Below are 17,168 nucleotides of genomic sequence, written 5' to 3' on the forward strand. Positions count from 1 at the left end.
ACTTGGTGGGGTGCAGGGAAACAATGAAGGGAAGGCCGACAGAGTCCCCACACCCGCCTCAGTGATTTATGACTGAAATTCTTAAATGTGGAGAAAAAGCAACAAAGGTCTGGAAGCTGCAGGCTGTAATAAAAAGCGAGCTGCAATGTACTTAGAAATGATAATGCAGCCTACAGAAAGCTTCATGGAGAAGGAAAATGCACTCCCTGGGGCTGGGAAGTCGGGGCGTCTGTGACGGTGAAAAAGATACATAGCGCAGGACGTTTCTCCTGCTCTCCCCACATAAATCACCGTCCTGCGGGCGCTCTGAAGGTAAAAGATGAGGGGCGGGAACCTCACTCCCTGGGGAGCAGGGGGCACCCCTGCGCCCTGCCAGGCTCGTCCCACCTGCCCGGCGCGTCCCTGTCACTGACACCCCGCCCACTCCCGCAGGACGGCCCAGTGTTCCTGGACCCCGATCGAGCCCCGGACCCCGAGCCCCAGGGCCCGCCGGCCGCCCGCCCCCACCGCCCGTCCCCAGACCCCACCGCGGGACCACCCCGCACCTCTCGGCGGGCCGGTGGAGCCCCCAGACCTCCTGCGGCAGCCAGCTCCCAGAGCCGCCCCAGGTCATCCCGCGCGGGCGGCTACCGCGGCGGCTGCGATCCGAGCGGCCTCCATGCGCCGGGCGGGGGCGGGGCGGGGGCGCGGGTCCCCGCTCTCCTCGCGCAGAGCCGCGCACCCGGGACTCAGGGGAGGGGGCGGGGCGGAATTGCGGGGCGCGCCCCCGCGGCCGCGCCTCCCCGCCCTGGCCCAGGCGCGCGGGCGCGCAACCCGGCGGCGCGGGCGCGCGGAGCAGCAGGCAGCATAGGGGAGCGCGCCACGAGGCCTCCCCGCCGCCGGAGGGTGCGCGCGCAGCCGCCAGATTGGCGGTGGGGACGGGCCGTACTAATCTGCGAGGGGGGGCACCTTGTGTAGGACTGTCTCCAGTACCCTTTCTGCTTGTCTACGAGAAGGCCATTCGAGAAAAGAAGAGAGCATTCATTGCTTTAGTTTAGGATAGGTGAGGAGGAGCTGCTTCAGCAACTCACGGAGATTGCCACAAAACCTGCACTCATTCTCTCCTCCCCTTAAGTGCCCCGAAGAGAAGGCAGATCTAGCGGTCCACGATGGTCCGCGAGTCTCCAGGTGCTCCGCCCAGGCTCCGCCCAGGTGCCGCCCCTAAGTTCTAGGAGGAGTCCATCGTCCTCTCTTCCCCTAGCGCCTACCTGTTGACTCCCTACCTCATGGTTCCAGGTTCCCGCTGCTATGGTACCTTTGCCTTTTCGCTGCTTTCAGTGTTTAGTTTTTTTCCACAATTTCACCTGATTCCCCAACCCACCCCTCCACCCTGAGATTCACAGTCATGCCAGCAGGCAACAAAACTCAGACACTAGGTGTGAGGCTCGGTCCTGGTGAAATCAGCGTGGCCTTTGGCCTGAGAGTCTTAACCAACGTGTCCTTCCTTGGACCTGTCCCAAGTTATATGGTCTCACTGAACTTCAGTTTTTCAGAAAAAAAAAAGAGGAAATAATTTCTATTTAAAAGGTTGTCGTGAAGCATAAATATACTGTAGGAACACACACAAAAAGACTTTCCTCGCACCTTCTATATTCTTCTAGCTCGGCTAATAATCAAATTTAACAAAGACAGATTAACAGGAGAAAAATGCCCAAAGTTTATTAGGATATACATGCAAAAGTACCGTAAATAGGAGACCTGAAAACACTTTGGGTAGTTGAGGTTTGTATGCCATTTTGGACAAAGGAGAATGGGCGGGCCGGGGGAAGGGATCTGGGATTTCAAAGGGAAAGCAGGTAATTCACAGGTGGACGGCTTGTGGTAAACAAGTTCTTTCTGGGCAATCCAGGGCAATGAGACACGGAAGTTCAAAAACAAGCTTTGCTAGATTTCTATTTGCCATATGTAATTCATATGAACTAAGGCGAAACTGCAAAGGTGACTATGATAAAGTTCCCATCAGGTTCCCATCCTGCAGCAGGTTTTTCTATCTTAATTCCTTTAGGCAGGAAGGGGGAGGGTCAAAGGTTCTGAGGCTTTTTTTTTTTTCTTAATAACCAGCTTAAAATCAATATCCCAAAAGATGTTATATTTTGGGGTGGCAAAACTTTAGTCCCCCTTAAGCGCCTGCAACTGAGCAGCCATTCAAGGATCATGACTTCTATAAAATAATAATTATTACTATTAGCAGTTAGTTCATTTTTAATCATCATTACTTACTATTAGGTTAAATACGAAAGAGGGGCTAATAATCCTGGAAGTTCAAAAACACTCAGTACTGAACTTCAGGAGGAATATGCCCTTTACCTTTTTACTTGATTTTCACAAAGAAATGCTTTGAAAGTGTGGTAGTGTTCAATCAGTTAAGCTTTGTGCTTTAGATAGATCCAGAGTCTTTGTGACAGCATTAGGTCCTGAGAAAGTATGGAGGGGGGAAGAATTCTAACTTTAGTTTCGTCTCCATTGTTTCACTTTTTGCTTATCCAAACCAAGAATCGATGTTCTTAACAAGTATAGTAAATGGTTTTTCATTCAGCAAATAAGATGTCCTATAAGCATTTAAGGTTTCACTGAAATGAGAGTTTTGTGTCAACGGAATGGAAGTCTCACAGGTTTCTTGTGGCACTCTGCCAGAATTCTAACTGTCCCATACCATAGCAGCTCCACCACAGACACTTCCAGACACTTTCTCTTTTAGGGCCTCATTGACCCTGGGTACCCCCAAATCTCGCAGTGCCATTTGAACATCATTATGGCTCTTATTAATAATCGAACCTGAGAAATAATCACAATGTTTGTTAATACCGATTATTCCCTTTCTGCCTTGTTTGTAAAGTATAAAATTAAAAAATCATTTCAGGCACAAAATAATTTTTCATTAATAAATCATCTATTTGTTCAATATATACTCTAAAAGCATTTAGTAAGTACCTCCTTTTTGCCACTGCTAGGCAAAGAGGTACACAAAGAAATATGACAGTCCCAAGCTTCAAAGACCTCACAATCTAATTGTGAATACAGACACATAAATGGATAAGTAGATTGAGACATCCATACAATGAACAGGGAGCCATGGGAACACAGGGCAGTGTTGCTAACCTTGTCAGAGTTTGAGGGTTGGGGAGAGCAGCTTGTCGAGAAAGCCTTTCCAAAAGAAGTGGCCCATAAGCGAAGCCTTAAGGGATAGCAGGAGTTGGTCAGATAAAGGTGAAGGAGTAGAAGGATGGCCAAGGCAGAGGAGACATTATAAATAAAGACACTGAGGCAAGAAACAAGAAGGCAGCTCAAAGGAACTACAAGCTTTTCTTTGTGGTTGAAGTGTGAGGGACCAGGTAGGGGATGGTAAGGGAAGGGCAGAAAGAAGCTGAAGCCAGATGGTCATGCATGTCATGCCAAGAAGCTGTGACTTTATCCTGTAAGCAATGAAGAGTCAATGCAGGGTTTTAAGTAGGAATGTGGTATGGTCAGATTGTGTTTAGAAAGATCACCTAGCAGCGGTGATGAGGATAGATTTGAGGGAGCCAAGCATGAGGTAAAAACTTTTGGAAGCTTCTGAAACTGTCCTGGTAGTCAAGTTGGATCAAGAGACTGAACTAGGACAATAGTAGTAAGGACAGAAAAGAGGGGGAAATTCCAGAAACAAGAGGGAAACTGATTGTATGTGAAGGTAAAGAAGCGAGATGACTCAAGGATGACATCAGCCTTCTAGCTTGAGTAGATGGTGGTCATACTTTCTACCTTAATAGTACCTGGGAAGAGAATGATGCTCTGCCGGGGATACAGGTTTTAGGGAACAAATGATGTGTTCAATTTTGAACCTTTTGAATTTGAGGTGCCTATGGAACCTTCAAGTACAAGTATCCACTAAATAGATAAGTCCAAGCTGAAGATATAGATTTGAAACTCATTGGTATAAAGTAGTACATACTACAAAAGTAGAAGTGATCCCTCAGGAAGAATATGAAGCTCTAGAAAGTTGTAGCCAAGAATGGATCTCTAAAACTCTAATAACAAAGCTCTCAATTATCCTGATGAACTTGGAGGGAAGGTTGTTTACTGAACTCAACATGTAGGACTTGAAGAGGATGCTTGGGGAAGGCAGTGAGAGTTTGGAATAGTCATTAGGAAAAATGAGAGCCGAAAGTTGAAAATCAATCACAAGATTGATGAGTGAAGATGAGAACATGGTTTGAGTTAGAGATCATGAAGTCTTAATAATGGAGTTTATAGGATTATGTGATTTTCTCCATCAAAACTTAACCACTCAGATGGAAGGGGAAAAGCATAACACTGATCCAGATTTGGAGTTTCGCTAGGGGGATGTGCAAGAAAAATAATACATGATATTGGTAAAAAAAATAATAATAATAATTTAAATCATCAATCACAGAATCATGGCTGTGAGTTGGAAAAGAATGATAGAGTGGACTAAAATGACAGATTAAAGAAAAGGAGAGTTCTATGAAGTTAAAGATTAGTTGTTGCAGGATTGAAGAGTAAAAAAGCCAAGAGGTCGTTGGTTGTGATAATTTCCGAAGCAGAACAGTACCAGGAATTGATTAGGTCTAGCATGCCAATGGATGCTGGTAGGTGAAGTGGTTTAGAGATTTAAGGTCATCAGAATTTATGGGATCAGGGGACACTGGGACTTGGCAATGAAGGGACTGAGTGGTTGTTAAAAGAAAAACCATGAGCCAAGTGTCCAAATTCACAATGCCCAGAGAAGGTCGATAGACACTAAATGACAAGGGATATATGTTCAATAAATTTTATGCCTGAATTGATGCTTTTATCATACCAAATAATATACGTTAAATAATATATGTTAAGACTGAGTAGAGTCAAGCAGATCTATATCAAATTCTGACTCTTCCTCATATGACTCTATCTGTTGACAGGGCCTAGTGACCAGATCCCAAAGTACGGGTGTGTCTCCCCATGAATGTGAGAAGGGCATGAGAGGAACACGACAGGTAGACTTCTCTCCTCCACACAGTGGCCTGTCCTCAGGTGTGGTTTTCCAGTACACCTAGTCTGAAGACATCTCTCATGGCCAAGCAGGAGCACCTGTTGAGTGACCGACTAGCTGTGTCTCTTGTGACTTGTCAAAAAGCAATGGCCAGCATGGCAACATGTCACCTTGCATTTGTTTCCCAACTTCTCCTACCTCATTTCCCTTTTTTCTCCCTCACCTAAGATTGATTTAATTGCCTCAATCTGTTTACTAGAAAGTCTCTGGATATAAGGAGTTTATATAAAGGATTAGAAGGATTAGGCCTATGTCTCTATAAAATACATAACAATAAAAATAACTATTTGACAAATACTAAATGAGTAGGACACAGCATAATACAAGTTCAGACCTCAGCCTGAATATTATTAACTACATTATCTTGTGTTTTCCATGCCTCAGTTTTCTCATATATAAAATGGAAATAGTGATACCTGTGCTGCACTTTCATACAAGGATACTGAGAATTAAAAATGACACAACCTCCAGAGAAGAAACTTTGACACTATCAAAATTGAGCACGCTTTTACTCTTTGATCCAGCAGTCTCAGCCTTGAAATTTATCCTACAAATATTCTTATACTCATATAAAATGTTGAATGTGAAAGTCTGTTCACGGCAACACTGTTTATAACAGATTAAAATCAACCCAGGTATCCATCATTAGGAACTATATCTACAATATGGAATACCAAGCAACCGAGAAAAGAAAGAGGACACTCTCAGAGAACTACTACAGGAAGTGCTGTGTAATACACATTGTGAAAGCATGGGGAGGAGGGGAGAAAGGTAAATGCAGAATGGTGTATATAGTATCACGCTCTATTTTCTAAGAAGGAGAAACTAAAACTATATATTTGTATTTGCTGATCTTTTGCATAAAGAATCATCGGAAAGACCCAAAGATAACTTTAAAAATGACTACCTTTGATGGAAGGTGGATATTAGGGTTGACAGGAACAGGGATAAGGTCAAGACTTTTTAATTTGTAGCTTTCTATAATATTTTGATTTTTGAACTACATAAATGGGTTATTTATTAAAAATAAAACAAAATGAAATTTAATATGAGACTAATACCCACCTTTCAAGGCTTAAATGAGATAACATGAGTCAAATTCCTAGCATATTCCTAGCACCTGACACATAGTAGGAGCTCAGTAAATGGTAACTACAAAAATAACTTCGAGCTGAAGTGGAAGAAGCACGGCTTCAAGAAGGAAGGAGAACTAAACCTCGGCCTGGAGGCTGAGGAAGGCCCAGAGAGAAGTAGAGAAAGGGGGGCCCTTCCCAACAAGGGAGTGGGAGGGACAATGGGGGCAAAGTTTCAAAGGCAGGGGTGCAGGTGGAAGACTCTGGATGACCAATGACCCATGGGACCAGAGCAAAGATCTTGGTGCAGAGGAGCTGTGGGTGATGAAGTTAGTGAGGTAAATTGGGGCCACGCAGGGGACGGTTTGAATAGTAGATAAGAATTTGGGACTTTATTCTTTGGTCATAATAATAATAACTAATTTTTGTATTTGTATTATACTTTATGGTAGAAACTCATATCTTATTGTCTGGATTTGATACCAACCCAAATTAATGTTACAAGCCTCTAAAATATTCTTGGGCTAGAAATGATCTAATAGATGTGGCAAATATCAGGAAGTGTCCCTTTTAGCAATGACAAGGTGGTCAGAGTAGATCATCATCACCAAGCTGGCTCAGTCTGTTGAAGATTTTCCACTAAATAGTGATTTCACATGTTTTGCTTTTGGTCATGGCTCTGGATTTTATGGGGTTTTATTTACATAAGAAAAAAATTTAATCAATTTAAAACTGAAAAAGAGAAGGGAAAATGACTATCTTAAAGTCAGTTGGTTTAAACTCTTTCTTTTTACTCTCTGCTAAAGGTTCTGAAGTTTGAAACAACAACTAAATCCCCACAAGTCAGACCCAGAGGGCTAAACAATAACAGAAGTCGTTTGTTTTCATTTGGACGATTTCCAAATTTATACAACAAAGTTCCTGTCAAATATGCCCAAAGTTCTGATTATTTATGATGTAATTTAATATTGACATGTTATTAAATGACCCGACCCTCCCCCAAGCCTTTGGAATTTTGTATTTAATGACCACAAGATAACTCTTCTCCCAAGGCTAGAAGATTGGTAATCAACAGTTTTCTTCACGGAAGATTTATTTTCTTCAAAAAGAAATTCCAGTAGGTTGACTGTATTCTCACTGTCTTGTCCATTTCCTGAATTGTGTGCAAGAGGATTTCACGGAGAGGGAGATTTCTATGGCCTTTTTTATGCTGAGCAGGCTAAGCTCCGGAGACTCACTGCCTAAACCCATTACACACAGATCACCTAACTCTGACTGGGTTTATGATGCTAGATTAATTTACCCACACACCAGGTCAGGAGAAAATGACTTTACACATCTTCTTTGCACTGGCAAAGAATGTGGAGATCATTTTACAGGAAAGAGAGACAGATCCGTAATGAAGGCCAGAGCTGAACAGATACAGATGCTACCTTTCCTGTCATCCAGGAGCCACTGTCTGAGATATGAAAGAAAGTGAAGGGCCTGAAGGAGAATGATGAAGAGGGGAATATTTGCAAAGGGCAGCAGCTAATGAACGAGCAATTTGAGGCTGGATAGTCTCAGAGAAAGCACTGAAGTGAGGATTGGGAAACCTGTCCAGTATAATTTATTCTCAAACCGTTCATTCTTCTCATGTCTGCTGTGTGAATTTAGACCCATCCGTTAGTCTCTATGGTAGAATTTCTCTTCTTCCTCCAAGAGGAAAAATGAGTGACAATATGTCAAGGTCTCTAACGGGCTGGCATTGTTAGAGCAAATTCTGGCAGCTTTCAGAGCTCCAGCATGGGTAAAACAAAAAGATTTTGACATAATGTCTTAGCTGTTGCCTGAGGATTTGGTTTTAAGTCCCCTGAGGACATCTAACACCTTAGGCAGCTTATCTAGGCTAGACTCTGTAAGTACTAGAGATCTTCTGTTTGGTCCTCTTGTCCTTAAGCTGTATGAACTTGGGTGAGTTTCCTCACAAGCAAAACAGGTATAAATTTCCCACAGGTTGCCAGGTTGTTTTCAGGATTTAAGGTGTATAAGCGGCCGATACAGAGTAGGCATGCCACACACGATCGCTCTGATTATTCATCAGCTTGGTTTAGACAAGCACTGTTCTGATCAATTGTGAAGAGTGTTACGGAAGCTAGCTTGCATCTTGGACAAATTACTTAACATGCTTTGTGTATCCATTTTCTCATCTGCGAAACAGTAAGAGCAGTATCTATTTTCTGTGACTATTATGGATTAAGTGAAATCATGCATGTAAAGAACTTAGCCCAGAGACAAGAACATAATTAATAATAAAAGTTAACTATTATTATTTTTGTCATCATCATGGTAAAAATCAATGTGAATTCTCCTCCTAAAGACCAAAGTTTTCCCTCATCGTTTTAGTTGTGAGCAACTATCGTGCTGTACAAGCAATGAAAGACTGAGTGCATGTGAATTATTGTATTGGTCTGTGTTACAATTTTTCAAGTATTTGTACTAAGAATAATACTTGCTCTGTATATTGATATTTATCCATAAATGCCATAAATTTAGAAGATTCTTATGAGGATTAGATAAGTTTGGCACATGGTAAGCATTACATCATCCTTATTAACACATCTATATAGAAAAAGATAAAGAAATCTAATGCGCAGTTATTTTCAGTCTTGCTTTTACATTATCTAACCAAGTGCTTTCTCTTAGTTAGTTAAATGCACTTATAAAGAGCATCATCACTGACACCTCTAAAGGCAATGGTTCTGAAGTGGGCCCTTTGAAAGTCCTTGTGTCTTTCTCCCAATCACATACCCTGTGCTAGCCATCGTGCTTCTCAGTTTTTCCTCTTTTGTGCCCCATCCTCTCCCTTTGTACATCCTTCACCAGCTCATTGATCCCCTACCTGTCCCCCAGTTACTCTGGGTTGTGAGTACCAAATTTCCTGAAAGAATTGGGAACTCTTTGTTACTGACTTGATTGATATCTCAGCCTTATCACGTCCCTGGGAATGAGAGAGACCTGGGACCAGGGCGTGAGCAGGGAGAAGATGCACTGAGAAGGGAGCCTGAAACTCTGGCATCTTGGGCCAAACATAGGAGACTAGAGAAGTGAAGGCTTGTATCTTGGGCTACTCTCTTCGTAGCACTTTTGGATGCAGCCTTTACATTCACATTCATGTCAAAAAAGGAGGGGAAGCAAGTAGGGAGAGAGCACCTGGGAGCTAGATACCTGAATGAGGGAGGTTTACCAGTGTGGCAGAAATGAAGAGTAATTTAAATTGGGGCAATTTCTCTTCCATTTCCAATCCATGCCTCTCTGATGAGCCATTGCACGGTTACAAGCCCTTACTCAGTGTTCTCTCCTCCTTGCATCAGGGACTTCCGCAGTTAATGAGGGGCCTGCAGTGGAGAGAGAGACAGAGATTTTTCTCCTGGTTTCTCCTAGTTGGAGATGTAAACAGGGTATGGGATTTTCAGCTTGTCTTCAGGCTAAAGAGGCTTGAGAGAACTAATTCAATCCAAGCTGTCAATCACTGATAATAGTTTCATAACTAGTTCTCCCGAAATCTAAGGAGGTGCTTCTCCAGGAACAGACTTTCAGATTCCAGAGCAGATCCCTGGGGAGATATTTTGGATTTGGGTACCTTCTGTCTCCTCCACCTTTCAGATCACAACACTCATTTGGCCCTTTGTCCTGCCTACATTTAAGGCTGAAGGGGAGCAGAGTTTACCACCCCAAAATATGCTACTTTGGGGTACTGATTATTTTAGTCTGGTTAATTTTAAGAAAAAACAGACTTGGGAGAAGTTCTGAAAACCATGTAAAAGTTATCCTTTTTAAAAGGCATTTACATTTGGAAGGGTGTCTCATTATTCCAGGCTTGCCTTCACTATCAACGAAGAAGCCATGAACTTAAATCTGTGTAACAATACTACTCTTGCTTATTGTTCCTTCCCTGGTCACCCCCATAACTGACTCCCCGCTCCCCAACATCTTTTGTTTTTAGAAGAAGGTGGTATTTAAAGTGGTGGCTTCTCCCATTTTAGTGAGTTACTTGGTGTTCCTGGGTCTCTACATGCTATTAAACTTTAATTTGTTTTTCCTCCTGCTAATCTGTCTCTTCTTAATTTGATTATTACTCCAGCCAGAAGAACTTTGAAGAGTATAGGATAATTTTTCCTCCAGACAAGGCCCAGTGCACTTTCTCTGCTTGCCCCAAAGCCAGTAATCTCTCTGGTGACAGAAATGCCTTAGAGGCTGAGATTAGCGACCCCCCTGCACCTGTGTGAATGGTCACAGACTGAGAGGAGGCATGAGAAGACCTGTAGAAGAGCCCATTCACATGCCCCCCCCCCCCATCCTTCTCAGACCCCCACCTGCATTCAGGAACACCTCTTTCCCATTCCTCTGTCGTATTCATTTCACGGATTTGTCCAAAGCCCAATACTGAGCCAATTAGCCCCTCCTGCAGCCCAGCATCTCTTGGACCCCTTCACAAAGGGCTTCCACCTTGATTAAAGCATTGTGCCTGAGGAGATACTGTGCTTAACATTCTTTACAAATACCCAAGGACAGAAAAGTGGGGCCTTTCCATAGAAGGAATGACTTAAGACTGAAATACAGCAAACTAATGCAAAAATGTAGGTGCTCTGGGACTTTTATCTAGAGTGAAATAATTTATTTACCAACCATTAGGAACCATGACTTTGGGGACTCTATGTGCCCTCTGGAGCTCATAGGTCCAGTCCCTTGCCTCCACGCATGAGGATGGCTGAGAGAGCTTGCTCCTTTCTGGAAGGCCCTTATTGACCTTCTCTCTCACAAGTCAGCATCTTACGCTTGTGACCACGGGGCATGTAATCTTGAGGACCTCTTCCAGACTGAGAAGACTGGCTTTTATTGTCCTCTATCATGGGAAACATTTCAGGACCTCTGTGAGATGTTCGACCCACCTGGATTCTGTGAGTCCTGTGGTCTGTCTGTAGTGGGAAGTCACCAGAAAGATGATTTATTCTCTGGCTCTCTTTTCGGCAACTTTAGCAGCGCTGTGTTTCTCTCTAGTGCCTGGATCCATGCATACTTCTACCCTTAGGCTGCCCTAGAGGTGTCTCTGAGCTACTGAACTTAACATGCACTGGGAAAGTGAGGCAAAGTCACAAGAGGGTGGAGCAGATCGCCATTCCTCTTCTTTCTTCTTTTTCCGGTTTCTCTTTCCACCTTTAAACACTGAAATTGTCATAGTTCTTAATTTGAATTGGTTTGCTGATTTTTAAGTGTGATGAATTTATTCAGTGATATTTACTAAGTACCTACAAGATATTATAAAGCAAACGTAATATTTCTCTACTTCTTTGTGTTTGACTCCTATTTTGCTGCTTTCCGGAAGGGGTCAGGATATATCTTCCCACCATATTGTTGGGCAGCCAAAGACCAGGGAAGTCAACAAAGGCTTATCAAGTTTTTTTATTTGTTTGTCATTAGCTTGGCACCTGTGGAAGAGCACAATAGCAACCCTGCCCTTGAGACACTTAGTCTTTTCACTGTGCTAAAATATACACTTATGTAGTATCTATTAAGTGTCAGTACCTATTAAGTTCTAAGCACTTTCTATAAGTACTCGTTTAACATTCCTTTGAAGTAGGTATTATTATTCCTACTTTATATGAGGATGAGGAAACTAAAGCTCAGTGAGGCTGAATAACTCCCCCAAGGTGATACAGCTAAAAAGGACAGAGCAGAAAGCAAACCTGAGCAGGTGAGCGTCAGAATCCCCACATAACCTCTATGCTGTGCAGTCTTTTGGATGTGTCTCCACAACAATGAGAAAGCCATGCAAGACAGCATATAAACAAACACTCATTTCGTTATGGTGTAGACTGAGGTTATGGGTTTAAAGAGGAAGAAAGAAATGGTTCTTGGGAAAAGATCTACAGGAAGAGCTGGGTTGGACTGTTTCAAGGCTAATGAAAGGCATTGTTCATATGCAGAATGTTGGAGACAACCTGGATATCCAATGAGAAGCTAAAGGACAGATTGCCTGATTTAAGAATAAGGAAATTAGGAAAGTTCCTCTCTGCAAAATGATGGTGATAATAGTACCTCCCTCCTGGTTTTATGAGGATTTGAACAATGCCTTGCACGTAGTAAGCTCAGTGTAAATATTGGTTATACTGTTCTTATTATTGTTTTTGGATGAACTTGTACTTCGAGACTGGCTAGAGCTAGGGAGAGGGGAGCCTGACTTATATTATGGTGTCTTAGGTTAGTGACTGAAACACACTGAAAACCTTTGTTCCTGGCAAAGCAACACTATGCTCTCATTTCAAACCCACTTATAAATTCTGCAATGGAAAAAAATGGGGCTGGCCCTTAGGGAACTCACTGTAAGGGCCTGAAATTTGGGCCACACTCCCACTAAATTTGCTGGCAGAAGACTATCAGGCTGACCAGCCCCACCTGGAGGTGGGAGGCACTTAAATGGGTGATCTCACCCAGTCCCTTCTGCCCAAGGAGAGGGCCCGAGTCTGTGATCCTGTAAACAGACTCCTATGCATTGCAAACCATGGGTGTTTTTGTGGATTGTTCTTTGTTCAGAAAAAGCCAGAGCCATTCTGAGAAGTCTGCAGAATGTTAGACCTGTCACTTCTAAAGTAATGTAACTCTGTCTGTTACCCGGCAGATCAGCAAGGCAAAGCTAGGTATACGTCTCTATGAGTCAGGGTTTATTTAATATCCACAACTCTGGCAGTCTTTTGACTGATGAAAATGTTTTGCAAACAGAACCTGGTCCTGTTTTTCTCCATGCTCCTTCCCCTGCCAAGTGTGGAGAGAGAGATTGGCAGAGGCAGCACTGAACTGGTAGGGGTGATGAGATACTATCTCCGTCTTCTTGTAACACAAAACATTTATTTTGCAGCGAGTGAACACAAAATTGAAAGAGGTCCAAGATTTCTGGGAGCAAGAGGCTTGATCTTTCTGTCACTGGGCTGCCTGGTTTGTTGACTTTCTGCCTTTTGTCTCCCCCACAGCAGAGCACGTGCTCTACCTGAGACATGTGCTATTACGAAGGCAGTTCTAGAAGTACCAAACTACCCCCACGTTGGCCCTACAAGTTAGGAAAACTGCCTAGGTAGTCAGAGCATGAGCCAGCATTCAGCAAATGAGACCAACTCTGATGGGCAAAACCAGATTGGGCGACTCCATCCCCATCCTTGCCTTTGCCTCTAGCTGTCTGTCAGAGGACCCAAAGCCCCAAGTACAGACACAATTTGGGATCCATAAAGCAGCCTGGATGGACAAATGGGGCACTTTGTTGAAGGCCCAACTCCCATGCAGCAAGATGATGACACCTCGAGATCAGTGACCACCGAGGAAGTCTCAGGGCAGAATTAATTTCCCGCTCTACTAGCCTCAGACACCAATTTGGTGAAATCCTGCCTCTTTAGATATCTGCCTTAGGCAAGGTATTTAATTTCCATATTTGTAAAATGGGGATAATAATAGTACCTAACCCCTAGGCTGTTGTGAGAATTAGAACAGTAAGTTCAACACAATTGTTAGGTACCTGTGACTATTATAGCCAAAGGAAAGGAATGAGTATAGTTCCCTCTTCACAGCCCAAGAGTCATTGATACCTGCTATCAGCTGCCCAAGGCTGGGCCAAGATAGCTCTTCCAGGGCTCTCTTTTCGTGAAGACTCACCTCCCTCTCACATCAGAGATGGCTTTGGGCTGCCTCTGAAATTTCTTTCATTTATAACCAATTTCTTTGATCCTGCTTTTTGGGTGGGGCTCCCAGTACCAGCCTGTACCACTTAGCATCAGTCTGTTTGTTTAGGTATTTAAAACACAATTATTATCCAAACTCTTCCTTTCGAGAAAAGAGAAATACAGATAAAAACTATTATCCATGGTTTCAATTACCCATAGTCAACCACATTCCGAAAATATTAAATGGAAAAATTGCAGAAATAAATACTTCATAAATTTTAAATTGTGAGGTGTTCCAAGTAGTGTGATGAAATCTCACACTGTCCCGCTCCATCCCACCCAGGACATGAATCATCCCCTTGTTCAATGGGTTCAGGCTACAGATGCTCCCTGCCAGTCAGTCATTTAGGAGCTCTCTCAGTTGTCAGGTCAACCGTTACAGTAATGTTGCAGTGCCTGTGTTCAAGAGACCCTTACAGTCGCCTAACACTGCATCACAATGTTATTCACCTCACTTCATCTCTCATGTGGGCATTGTACTATCTCACGTCATCACAAGAAGTGTGAGTCCAGTACAATAAACTATTGAGGGAGGGAGGGAGGGGGAGAGAGAGAGAGAGAGAGAGAGAAAGAGAGAGAGAGAGAGAGAGAGAGAGAGAGAAAGAGAGACTGTAATCACATAACTGTTATTACAGTATATTGTTACAAATGTTCTACTTTACTATTATCATTGTTAATTTCTTACTGTGCATAAATTATAAATTCAACTTTCTCATGGGTATGTATGTACAGGAAAAATTATAGTATATACAGGGTTTGGTACCATCCACGATTTCAGGGGGTCCTGGAGAGAAGGCGGACTACCGTACCTTGAAGAGTTGGTCCCAGGGGTGATTTACAACCACATCACTGATCCTGCTTCTGAAAATGTGCCATCTCCTTATTTATTGTTCATCTAACTCTGGTTTATCAAGTGCTGTTTACATCAGGACTCCTCAACCCGAGTACAATTGATATTTTGAACCAGATGATTCTTTATTGTGGGGGCTGTCCGGCGCCATGTAGGATGTTTAGCAGCATCCCTGGCCTCTCCCCACCAGACACCAGTAGCACTCACTCCTCCAGCTGTGACAACCCAGAATATCTCGATACATTGCCAGTGTCCCCAGGGATAAGTTTATCAGATTTAGCAAATAAAATATAAAAAATATAAAGATGTATTTTACCCAGCAGCCTTACTCTGGGCGCACAGCACCTCAGATCAAGAAACACTGGATTAGGTAGGTGCCAGGCCCTGTTCCCGGTACGTCACATCCATTTACCCACGCAATAACTGTGTAAGGCCATCATTAGCAAAACCCATTCTAAAGATGAGGAAACTGAGTCTTGGAGAGGGAAAGTGGCTTAGCCAGTCACCTAAGTGGATGACTAATTTCAGTGCTCTTTCTACTCTATCACGACAGCTGATAAATGAAGCTTGTTCTCTTGTAGGATCTTCCATGTGTATGAACGCTCAGAAGCCCCCATTCCCACCCCCTTTGCAACCTTTCCGTGCCAACGCTCTGATAATTGGGACATGGATTGTTCCAAGGGCTACACTAGACCTTGTCCCACAAACCTCTCCACCCCACACAGCTCTGAAAGCATCTCTGGGAGAGAAGGCACAGGGAGGAGAGGAGGGGAAAGGAGCAGCAGGGGTGCAGGGTCCCTGCCTCCCACAGCTCCATAGCCGAAGCCTGGAGAGACAAAAGGCTGTGCGGGCCACGGGGATTATTTCCTCCCTCTATCACGCAGCTCAATGGGGCATTCTGGATCCCTGCCCTCCAAAGCTCAGGGCCTTCTAAACACATCTCAGCTGTTGCCCAAAGCCCTTACCTCACCCAAGAGGGCTCTATTTGCATGAGAATGCCCTCTTTGGGCGAATTATTGCTTAATTAAAGAACAGCAATCACTTTAATTAGCATGTCTCCTTGCTCCCTAGTACTTTCATGGATTCAAATGAGCTCCTCATTAGGTACTGGCACTTGGACAAATCTGGGGCCTCTGGCTGCAAAAGGAGGTTCCCAGGGCAGGCAGCCGCAGCCAGGAGCTCAGTGACAGGGAGGCCCAGCCCTGCCAAGAGCACAACCCGGGCTTTGTGAGGAGAATGGCAGACAGGACTGGGGCCAGCGCCGGTCAGGGCCCACGACGACAGCGCCTGGCTGGTGGCGTTTGCAGGCTTCCCTTTGCCTTTGCTAGTCCACTTGAGCTACACTTCTCTTTTCAGCTCTTTCGCCCTTAAATTTTAGCTGCCTTACACCTCCATCCTCCTCCTCCCATGAAGGTTTCCAGGTTCTTTTACCATCTCTCTCTCTCTCCCTCCTGGCTGCCTGCCCCCAACTCCGTGTGTGCGCGCGCGAGCGCGTAAACACACACACACACACACACACACACACACACACACACACACACACACACACACACACACCTGAGTCTGTTTAAATTGCAGTGCAACTCAGATTCTTCGTTCCTAGTTTTGGAGTGTAATTTTCTCTTTTGACAGGTAGTGTAGGAGGAGAGCATGTAAAACAAAATAAAAACAAAGAAAAGAAACACCTGCCTTGATCCAGAGATGGTCTCCTTCTCTTTCTTTAGCTTTTATTCCCTGAGATCTAGAAAGCTATTTAGGGACTCCTCTGTGTATAAGAGCCCCTGAGTAGGACGTCCAGAAATATGGGTCAATATGGATTCTTCTTCTACCACAGCTCAGCCTTCCCTGATTACTAATAAAATGTTATTTCTGCTGGACAAACACTTTCTATCCAGTACAAGTAATGTCAGCCTCGCTATACTTTGATATTTCTCTTGAACTTTTCCAGAAAATCTTTTCTAGAATAAGAACAGTAGCCTCCCCTCCAGAAAAAAAAAAAATTATGCCTAGATGTCAGGGTACGTAAAATCAATTGGCCTTCATCCTCCTTCCTATATTACACATACACACTCTCCACCCCAAGGCCTGTATCTATCATATTCTGTGTCTTGCAAATACAGGTAAAAAATACACATGTAAAAAGTGATAAAGTAGAAATAGCCCCAGATTTGCACTCAAAAAGATCTGGCTTTACTGTAAGATCAGCATCCAGGGCAGAAACATCCTTTTCACCCATATTTCTGGGATTCTCAAAAAGACTGAGAATAAATAGCTCCAGGGCTGCAGCCACAGAGAGGCTAAACCCAGCCTCTCATCAACGCAGGACTCTTGTACCAGAGCCTGGCCAGCACACATCCAGCTTTTTAGCCATCTCCAACTCACTGGCCGTTGTGCCTCCCAGAGTGAGCAGGCGTGGGACACCCCCCACA

The 17,168-nt window shown here is 43.8% G+C and overlaps 1 protein-coding gene across 8 annotated transcripts in view; it reads right to left on the reverse strand.

Annotated features, from left to right (window-relative positions):
- CDON (cell adhesion associated, oncogene regulated) overlaps nucleotides 1–17,168 on the reverse strand; it is a 148,066-nt gene that overhangs the window by 89,012 nt on the left and 41,886 nt on the right. Inside the window, exon 1 of one of the 8 annotated variants that reach the window (XM_036220440.1) lies at nucleotides 546–702. The exons of the other annotated variants lie outside the window; for them this stretch is intronic. The gene's annotated coding sequence lies outside the window, so the exon portion shown is untranslated. Of the gene's footprint in view, nucleotides 1–545; nucleotides 703–17,168 lie in introns of those variants that run through there. 8 annotated transcript variants of the gene reach the window in all.

This window comes from Rousettus aegyptiacus, unplaced genomic scaffold, assembly GCF_014176215.1.
Source record: "Rousettus aegyptiacus isolate mRouAeg1 unplaced genomic scaffold, mRouAeg1.p scaffold_m13_p_5, whole genome shotgun sequence".
Taxonomy (NCBI): Eukaryota; Metazoa; Chordata; class Mammalia; order Chiroptera; family Pteropodidae; genus Rousettus; species Rousettus aegyptiacus.